The 10,487-nt window shown below is 39.7% G+C and overlaps 1 pseudogene; it reads left to right on the top strand.

Moving 5' to 3' along the window:
* The first annotated feature begins 9,000 nt into the window (after window positions 1-9,000).
* Window positions 9,001-9,947, top strand: LOC129536217 (olfactory receptor 4K3-like; annotated as a pseudogene).
* Window positions 9,948-10,487: the final 540 nt, after the last annotated feature.

The raw sequence follows: 10,487 nt of genomic DNA, 5'->3' as shown, positions 1-10,487 counted from the left end.
TTTCCATCTATTTCCCAAGAACTGATGGGACCAGATGCCATGATCTTTGTTTTCTGAATGTTGAGCTTCAAGTCAACCTTTTCACTCTCCTCTTTCACTTTCATCAAGCGGCTTTTGAGTTCCTCTTCACTTTCTGACATAAGGGTAGTGTCATCTGCATATCTGAGATTATTGATATTTCTCCCAGCAATCTTGATTCCAGCTTGTGCTTCTTCCAGCCCAGCATTCCTCATGATGTACTCTGCATAGAAGTTAAATAAGCAGGGTGACAATATACAGCCTTGACGCACTCCTTTTCCTATTTGGAACCAGTCTGTTGTTCCACGTACAATTCTGACTGTTGCTTCCTGACCTGCATAAAGGTTTCTCAAGAGGCAGGTCAGGTGGTCTGGGATTCCCATCTCTTTCAGAATGTTCCACAGTTTATTGTGATCCACACAGTCAAAGGCTTTGGCATAGTCAATGAAGCAGAAATAGATGTTTTTCTGGAAATCTCTTGCTTTCTCCATGATCCAGCGGATGTTGGCAATTTGATCTCTGGTGCCTCTGCCTTTTCTAAAACCTGCTTGAGCATCTGGGAGTTCACGGTTCACATATTGCTGAAGCCTGGCTTGGAGAATTTTGAGCATGACTTTACTAGCGTGTGAGATGAGTGCAATTGTATGGTAGTTTGAGCATTCTTTGTCATTGCCTTTCTTTGGGATTGGAATGAAGACTGACCTTTTCCAGTCCTGTGGCCACTGCTGAGTTTTCCAAATTTGCTGGCATGCTGAGTGCAGCACTCTCACAGCATCATCATTCAAGATTTGAAATAGCTCAACTGGAATTCCATCACCTCCACTAGTTTGTTCGTAGTGATGCTTTCTAAGGCCCACTTGATTTCACATTCCAAGATGTCTGGCTCTAGGTCAGTGATCACGTTATCGTGACTATCTTGGTCGTGAAGATCTTTTTTGTACAGTTCTTCTGTGTATTCTTGCCACCTCTTCTTAATATCTTCTGCTTCTGTTAGGTCCATACCATTTCTGTCCTTTATCGAGCCCATCATTGCATGAAATTTTCCTTTGGAACCTCTAATTTTCTTGAAGAGGTCTCTTGTTTTTCCTATTCTGTTGTTTTCCTCTATTTCTTTGCATTGATCACTGAGGAAGGCTTTCTTATCTCTCCTTGCTATTCTTTGGAACTATGCATTCAGATGCTTATATTCTTCCTTTTCTCCTTTGCTTTTCACTTCTCTTCTTTTCACAGCTATCTGTAAGGCCTCCTCACACAACCATTTCACATTTTTGCATTTCTTTTCCATGGGGATGGTCTTGGTCCCTGTCTCCTGTACAATGTCATGAACCTCCATCCAGAGTTCATCAGGCACTCTATCAGATCTAGTCCCTTAAATCTATTTCTCACTTCCACTGTATAATCATAAGGGATTTGATTTAGGTCATATCTGAATGGTCTAGTGGTTTTCCCTACTTTCTTCAATTTAAGTCTGAATTTGGCAATAAGCAGTTCATGATCTGAGTCACAATCAGCTCCTGGTCTTGTTTTTGCTAACTGTATACAGCTTCTCCATCTTTGGCTGCAAAGAATATAATCCATCTGATTTCGGTGTTGACCATCTGGTGATGTCCGTGTGTAGAGTCTTCTCTTGTGTTGTTGGAAGAGGGTGTTTGCTATGACCAGTGCATTCTCTTGGCAAAACTCTATTAGCCTTTGCCCTGCTTCATTCCGTGCTCCAAGGCCAAATTTGCCTGTTACTCCAGGTATTTTTGACTTCCTACTTTTGTATTCCAGTCCCCTATAATGAAAAGGACATCTTTTTTGGGTGTTAGTTCTAAAAGGTCTTGTAGGTCATCATAGAACCGTTCAACTTTGGCTTCTTCAGCATTACTGGTTGGGGCATAGGCCTGGATTACTGTAATATTGAATGGTTTACCAATGGAATATTATTTGGCCATGAAATGGAATGAGGTATAAAATAGTGATACATGCTACAACCTGAATGAACCTTGAAAACATTGCAAGAAGTCACATGTGTTACTCTTGAAACTACAGTTGACCCTGGAACAACATGGGGGTTAGGAGCAAGAAGTCAAAAATTTGTGTATATCTTGATAGTAAGCCCTCTGTGTCCACCATTCAACATCCATGGATTCAACCAACCTCGAATTGTGTAGTGTTCTCATATTTACTACTGAAAAACATTCACACATAAATGGACTTTGACAGTTCAAACCTGTGTTGTTCAAGGCTCAACTATGTAACTATGTGAGTGTGTGTGTATAAAGAAATGTATATTGGAGGTGAACAGACTGAAAAAACAACTCTTCTAGGATATTAAGAGAGATGGGACGCAGGCAAATCTCTGCCTCCAATAAGGAGAGAAATGCAGGCAATACAGGAGTCACCAGTTATAAGAGCAAAGACTCTTAGATAGAAATGGCCAGGTAACCAGGACAGGGTGGGAAAATTTGAACTGTAATTGACTAATTGTGGAGGCTCAGTATGGACAACTTTGAGTGTTAAAAACTAGAGGACCTGATCACAGGAGCAAAATTTTGTATTATTTATCTCCAAGAGTTAGACTAGATTCTCACAGTATATCAGAGAAAAATGCCCTCCAGCTTGCAGCAGAGGGGGAGAGGGAAAAGAACCATTTTGAAATATGTCAGAGCACACATACACACGTTAACAATGTCTGCCCCAGGAGAAACCATTTAGCCAGAGTCTAACCTGATAGGATATTATCAGAGCCCAGCTGACCTAAAGGATGAGGAATACCCGATCTCTAGTCAGCTTTGGCCTTCCATATGAGAGAAAGGAAAATCTCAACTCTAGCTCACTCTAGACTTTCTATCCCACCCAGTTCAGTTCAGTCGCTCAGTCGTGTCCGACTCTCCGCGACCCCATGAATCACAGAACACCAGGCCTCCCTGTCCATCACCAACTCCCGGAGTTCACTCAAACACATGTCCATCAAGTCGGTGATGCCATCCAGCCATCTCATTCTCGGTCGTCCCCTTCTCCTCCCGCCCCCAACCCCTCCCAGCATCAGAGTCTTTTCCAGTGAGTCAACTCGTCGCATGAGGTGGCCAAAGTATTGGAGTTTCAGCTTTAGCATCAGTCCTTCCAATGAACACCCAGGATCGATCTCCCTTAGAATGGACTGGTTGGATCTCCTTGTGGTACAAGGGACTCTCAAGAGTCTTCTCCAACACCACAGTTCAAAAGCATCGATTCTTCGGCGATCAGCTTTCTTCACAGTCCAACTCTCACATCCATACATGACCACGGGAAAGACCATAGCCTTGACTAGACGGACCTTTGTGGGCAAAGTAATGTCTCTGCTTTTTAATATATTATCAAGGTTGGTCATAACTTTCCTTCCAAGGAGTAAGCGTCTTTTAATTTCATGGCTGCAATCAGCATCTGCAGTGATTTTGGAGCCCAAAAAAACAAAGTCTGACACTGTTTCCACTGTTTTTCCATCTATTTCCCATGCAGTGATGGCACCAGATGCCATGATCTTTGTTTTCTGAATGTTGAGCTTCAAGCCAACCTTTTCACTCTCCTCTTTCACTTTCATCAAGAGAGCTGGTAGGAAAAAAAAGAGAGAGAAACACTTATGAAGTTCACCCAGAAATACAGGCTTACTGAAACTCTGAGACCTAATCATGGGTCTATAGAAAACTTCCTCTCACCCCTGCATTTCACTGCTACATTATTTAAGGCCTGTTTATGGTAGCTCCTTTTACCCAGGTTTGACCATCCAAAAAAAAAAAAAAAGAAATTACAAGGCATTCCAAAATCAAAACAACTTTAAGAAAAACCCATAGTTTGAAGAGGCAGAATAAGCATCAGAACCAATACATTGGGAATATTGGAATTACCAGATTGGGAATTTAAAACAAATGTTATGTACATGCAAATGGATAAGGTAGACAACATGCAAGAACAGATGGACAATGTAAGCAAAGAGATGGAAATCCTAAGAAAGCACCAAAAGGGTAATGCAATAGATCCAAAACACTGAAACAGAAATGAAGAATGCCTCTGATGGGCTTGTTGGTACCCTGGATGTGGCTGAGGAAAGAATATGTTGGCTTGAGGATGCCTCAAATATTAATAGAAACCTTGAAAAGTAAAGAGAACAAAGTTTGTAAAAAGAAAAGAGAGAGAATATCCAAAGTCTGTGGGACTGCTACAAAAGGTATAACATACATGTGGTGAGAATTTCAAGAGAAGAAAGAGAGAAAGTAACAGAAGAAACATCTGAAACAATAATGAGCCTAACCATAGTCAAAGCGCATTCCCTGCCCCAGGGAAACTGCCCCAGAAGTATTTTAGAATAGCCATGGGCCAAGTCCCACTATGTGCCTTTTGTTTCTCTTCTTTTTTAATTGGTGTGTCTGTCACAATTAACTGATCAGAGTCTCATCATTGTAGGTTGGGTGTGTGGAGAGTAGAACAGAGATGTCTTTTGATTCATATGAAGAAGATCTGCACCCAAGGAACCACCTACACACACATACACATATATGTGGAGCTGGTGCAGAAGAAAAGACCCTGGACTTCCAGCCAAATGGTTGAGAATTTGGGAGTCTTGAAATTTACTGGGCATATTTTTCATGCAGAAGACTGTAACTAATTGTATCCAGAGAGTGAATAGAGATAGATTGGAAATCACAACCAGAATATATTACATCTTCTTCAAATAAAAACTGAACATTTTCCCAACCCCATGGATCTTGGCTGGCCTTGAAAATTGCTTTGAGCAAGAAAATTTGGTTACAGAGTTGTGTGAGCTCCAGAGACCTGTGAGAGTTAGCAGGGTTCCAGTTTTCATTCCACTGTACTGGGATACAGTTGCTATGTAAAGAAGTTCAAACTATAGTAGGTTTCCAAGCTGTTAGATTTTTATCTGATATAAATTATTTTGCATATGATAGTTGATAAACAGTGTCTCAGTGTAATTTAACAGCCTTTTTTTTTTGGCTGCACCATGTAGCTTATATGATCTTAGTTCCCCAGCCAGGGATCAAATTCTGGGCCCACTACAGTGAAAGCACCAAGTCCTAACCACTGACCCCCCAGGGAATTCCCTAATACATTTTCTTATTAAAGTTTGAACATCTTTTATATAGCTTGTACTTATTTGCATCATGCAAAATGCCAAGCTGGAATCAAGATTTCCGGGAGAAATATAGTAACCTCAGATATGCAGATGACACCACCCTTACGACAAAAAGTGAAGAGGAACTAAAGAACTTCTTGACGAAGGTGAAAGAGGAGAGTAAAAAGCTGGCTTAAAACTCAACATTCAGAAAACTAAGATCATGGCATCCAGTCCTATCACTTAATGGCAAATAGTTGGGGAAACAATGAAAACAGTGACAGATTTTATTTTCTTTGGCTCTAAAAGTAGTGCAGACGGTGACTGCAGCCATGAAATTAAAAAATGCTTGCTCCTTGGAAGAAAAGCTATGACAAACCTAAGCAGTGTTTTAAAAAACAAAGACATCACTTGGTTGACAAAGGTCCATATAGTCAAAGTTATGGTTTTTCCAGCAGTAATGTACGGATGTGAGTGTTGGACCATAAAGAAGGCTGAGAGCCGAAGAACTGATGCTTTTCAACTGTGCTGTTGGAGAAGACTCTTGAAAGTCCCTTAGACAGCAAGGAGATCAAAACAGTCAATCCTAAAGGAAATCAACCCTGAATATTCATTGGAAGTACTGATGCTGAAGCTCCAATACTTAAGCCACCTGATTCAAAGAGCCAACTCATTGGAAAAACCCTGATGCTGGGAAAGATTGAAGGCAGGAGGAGAAGGGGGCAACAGAGGATGAGATGGTCAGATGGCATTACTGACTCAATGGACGTGACTCTGAACAAACTCTGGCGATAGGGAAGCACAGGGAAGCCTGGCACACTGCAGTCCAAAGGGTCTCAAAGAGTCGGACACAACTTAGCAACTGAACAACAACAACACATTTGCACATATTTTTCTATTTCTCTACATGGTTGGTGGTCTTTTTACTCGCTCACTAGCTCTTTATGTATCATTGACTCGTCCTTAAAGGTTAGATTTTTTCTTAGTATTCATTTGTGTCAGCTCTGCTTTTGCGTCTCTGCCATGAAACCTTTGTTTGTAATCAAAATATTAAATTTTCCCTTATTATTAATGAATTTTGAGTTACAGTTGGGAATGATTTCCTTCCCTAGATATAGAAAGAAAATCAAGTTTTACAAATAAATATGTGCCCAATTTTGAATAGTGGCAGGTAAATTATGAGGAATTAATGCAGTTCTTTTCCAGGTGGCTATCCAGCTATCTCAAAATCCCTTGTTAAAAAGCACTAATTGCCCCCTACTCATTTTAGAAACTTCACTTTTTATATACTTTATTTCCATGTGCAATTAAGCCTATTCCTTGGTTTTTAATTTTGTTTTTCTAATTGATTTTATATTAATTCATCAATATCATTTGTTTTATTTATGGCATTTTATAGCATGGTTTCATTCACTCTAGAACTCATCCTTTCCCATTGCTCTATTTTTTAAAATGTTTCCCTGGCTCCTCTTGCATGTTTGAATTTTATTTTTCCAAATGAATTTTGTAGTTAGTTTATCTAGATCAAAGAGGCCTGGTGTAATTTATATTTAAATTGCATTAACTCTATAAAATCATTTAAGGCAAACTGACATCTTTGGAATGTACATTCTAATTCAAGATCATGGTTTATGTTTCCATTTGTTCAAATCTATATTTTAGTCTTGTAGGAGGGCTTTAAACTTTTCCTCACATAGGTTCTGAACACTTCTTTTAAGAGTATGAGTTTTTCTGGTCTCAAACAGGGAAACACATTCTCATTTATTTTTCAATGAACTGAGAGATTACATTTGTATCCCCCAAGCCAAATAATAGATCCTATTTGTCTTATCTTTGCTGTGGCCCAAGATAAGGATTCTCCCTTACATCTTTCCCATCATATTCACTCCATGTACAGAGAGCATTTAAGAATAATAATAACACTTTATGATCTATCTTTAACTCTAGACAAAACGTGTTGAATGTTCTAATAATTCCCATTGGAACTTGAATGAGTGTTAGTTCCTCCAGGGAGTAACTGGTTCTTTTCATGCCGTGAAATTTATTGAATCCAGTCATATCAGTACAGATGTTATAAATACAAAGGTCTCAAAGATTTGAGTCTCTTTTATCCAGAAATTAGGCAGCAGATTGATCTGAGGTCACTCTGGAGTGGTCGCCACTGCTTTCAGGGACTAGTTGAGTATTGGAAGGTTAATGTGTCTGTGGAAAGGATCCTAAAACCATCTAGATCAACCCACTTCATCATTATCCTATGAAGAATCAGAGGTACCCGTTAATGCAGTGGATTATCTAATCTTGCATATCTAGGACAAGATTTGAATCCACATTTTCTCAATCCCAGGTCACTGCTCTTTCTGCTACACCAATTTAAGTGTAAGCTGTACTGGAGGCATCCTTTTCAATATCAGGTATGTGAGTGCAGAAGCAAACCTAGTTTCTGAAATGGGTAAAGTCAGAACAGTGTGGAGTTAGAGAAAGGGCACCAAACATCAAAACAGAAAGTCAAGAGAATGAGTACTTGCCTGTGTAGATTTGCTTAGTAATGGAACAATTTATTTAGAATACATACTTACAGCAGAGTTTTGAGAAAGAAAAGAGAAGAGAAAAACTTGGTTTGATGACAAGATGAAAGGACTTTGATGTGAATTCTAGCTATACATCATTTCAATTGACTTTCAGTGTATTTTGTAAAGTCTTCTTAGATCTCAGTGAGGATTTCCTAAGCAGTCTAGTTTTCATGTTTACAGCTTATTGTTTTACATAACTTCTTCTCCGTTCCGTTCCGTCGCTCAGTCGTGTCCGACTCTTTGCGACCCCGTGGACTGTAGCCTACCAGACTTCTCTGTCCATGGGATTTTCCAGGCAAGAATACTGGAGTGGGTTACCGTTTCCTTCTCCAGGGGATCTTCCCGACCCAGGGATCGAACCCGGGTCTCCCACATTGGAGGCAGATGCTTTAACCTCTGAGCCACCAGGGAAGTTCTCCATTATCTTTCTCTGTCTCTACATGAATTTGTTTCCTATTTTTCCTAAGTGAACTCTAGAAATAGGAAGTTTCCTGCTGCAAACTGCTTTGGTGAAAATCTATAAAATCCAGCGGTTAAAAAATAGCTGACTTCAGGCAGCAGTGTTTAACAGAGATTTTGTATTTACCATATACTTGGAACTATATGAAGGCTTCAGGCTTTAACCATATCACGTTCATAAGCCTTTGAGGTGTATGGCATTGGTGGCATGGAACAGGATCATACATGCCTGCATAACTAAAATGGAGAACTAAGAATAAGAGGCTATTTCATTTTTATTCTGAACCATGGCTAATAGAAAATTGAAACAGTGTGTTTATCTGTATCCATTTTTTTCAGGTTGTATTCCCTTACCCCACTCATTGCAAAAACACCAGTGCCTACCCTCCTTTGCATCATTGTGTTCCCACTAATAATCAATCATAATTCTCAAACATTGTTCACTCCAGTCTTTCTCTGGCATCATGATGTTTTGAAGAAGGTTGTCATTCCTTTCCCATTCAAAACTTGGCAGCTACCTATGAGATTTTTTTAAGTGTTTCACAAACTAAGGAGTAATATTCAAATAACTGAATTTTTATTTATTTTATAAAGATTGGCATCATACTTTAAGCAAATTGCAAAATCATAGGAATTAACCTGAACTGATATTTTAATTAGTTAGTTAAAATATCTGGAAAGGTCACGGAGGAAATATTTGAGCAATGTGAACAGAAGAATGATACAACAGAAAACTGTTATCTGCTGGAGGGAAACCCCTATATTATTTCATGCAGAAAAATCTCACTTTGTATTTAATCACTGTGTTTTTCCTCATTCTCCTCCATCAAGAAGCCAGAGTCCTTCCTGAAATCAAACTGAATGGCCTGGAATAATCAGTCGGTCATAACTGAATTCACACTACAGGGTCTTTCCAGTTCTTGGGAACTCCAGATCGTCTATTTCCTGTTTTTCTCTGTAGTCTATGCAGCCACTGTGCTGGGGAACCTCCTCACTGTGTCACCATTGTGTCAGAGCCACGCCTGCACTCCCCCATGTACTTTCTGCTGGGCAACCTCTCCTTCGTTGACATGTCTCTGGCCTCATTTGCCACTCCCAAAATGATTGCAGAGTTCTTCAGGGAGCCCAGAGTCATCTCTTTTGAAGGCTGCATCACCCAGATATTCTTCCTGCATCTCTTAGGGGGTGTTGAGATTGTGCTGCTGATATCCATGTCTTTTGATAGGTATGTAGCTATTTGTAAGCCTTTACGCTATTTAACCATCATGAACCGGAGAACGTGCCTTGGGCTTGTGACACTTTCCTGGATTGTCGGCATCTTCCACGCTATGAGTCAGCTCGCATTTACTGTGAATATGCCCTTCTGTGGGCCCAATGAAGTGGACAGTTTCTTCTGTGATCTTCCCTTAGTGATTAAACTTGCCTGCATAGACACATACATTCTAGGAGTGTTCATGATCTCAACCAGCGGCCTGATTGCCCTAGTGTGCTTCGTTCTCTTGGTGATTTCCTACGCTGTCATCTTGGTCACTATTAGGCAACGTTCTTCTGGTGGGTCCTCCAAAGCTCTCTCCACCTGCAGTGCCCACTTCACTGTGGTGACTCTTTTCTTTGGCCCATGCATTTTTATTTACGTGTGGCCTTTCACAAATGTCCCAATAGACAAAGTTCTCTCCGTATTTTATACCATTTTCACTCCCCTCTTAAATCCAGTCATCTACACCCTTAGAAATAAGGATGTCAAGGATTCCATGAGAAAACTTAGCAGCCGTGTCTTGAAGTCTAGCAAGACTGATCATAGCCCTTGATTTGCTTTTGCGCGTACAAAAATGAGCATTTACTTTGTTGGCCAACATTGTCATGCTAGTGCAAGAAGTCATATATTTCATGGCAGAACTGTTTTCATCATCAGTCTCATCAGTTACTGAGTTTTGGTCATATTAAGAGTTCCTCACACAGCATACTATTTACGATGGAACATTATCAAACCAATATCCAAAATTTTACCTCACAAGGACTCACTTTTTAGAATATTCAACCATTGTCAGATGTAGGTATTTATTTGAGTATTAAGACATTCACATGTTTCAGGAAAGAGTGGATTTCCTTACAGGCTCTTATGATTAAGAAAAGGAACAAATGTGAAAGTACCAACACTTGTACACTGAAATAATAGTGGAATTCTTTATTGTTGATGAATAACATTTTAGTTCAAAGGTCAGAAAAAATACTGCAGTTTCTTGGTAAGTGAGGATGTTTACTATTTAATATTTTGTAACCTATCATCAATAAGAATAATAATGTTCTTTATTTCAGTCCCTATGCCCTCTTGTGTGGATTAAACAATT

This window comes from Moschus berezovskii, chromosome 9 (assembly GCF_049115385.1).
Source record: "Moschus berezovskii isolate FMDL1 chromosome 9, NW_MosBer_1.0, whole genome shotgun sequence".
Lineage (NCBI taxonomy): Eukaryota > Metazoa > Chordata > Mammalia > Artiodactyla > Moschidae > Moschus > Moschus berezovskii.
This window is presented reverse-complemented; position numbering and strand designations above follow the sequence as displayed.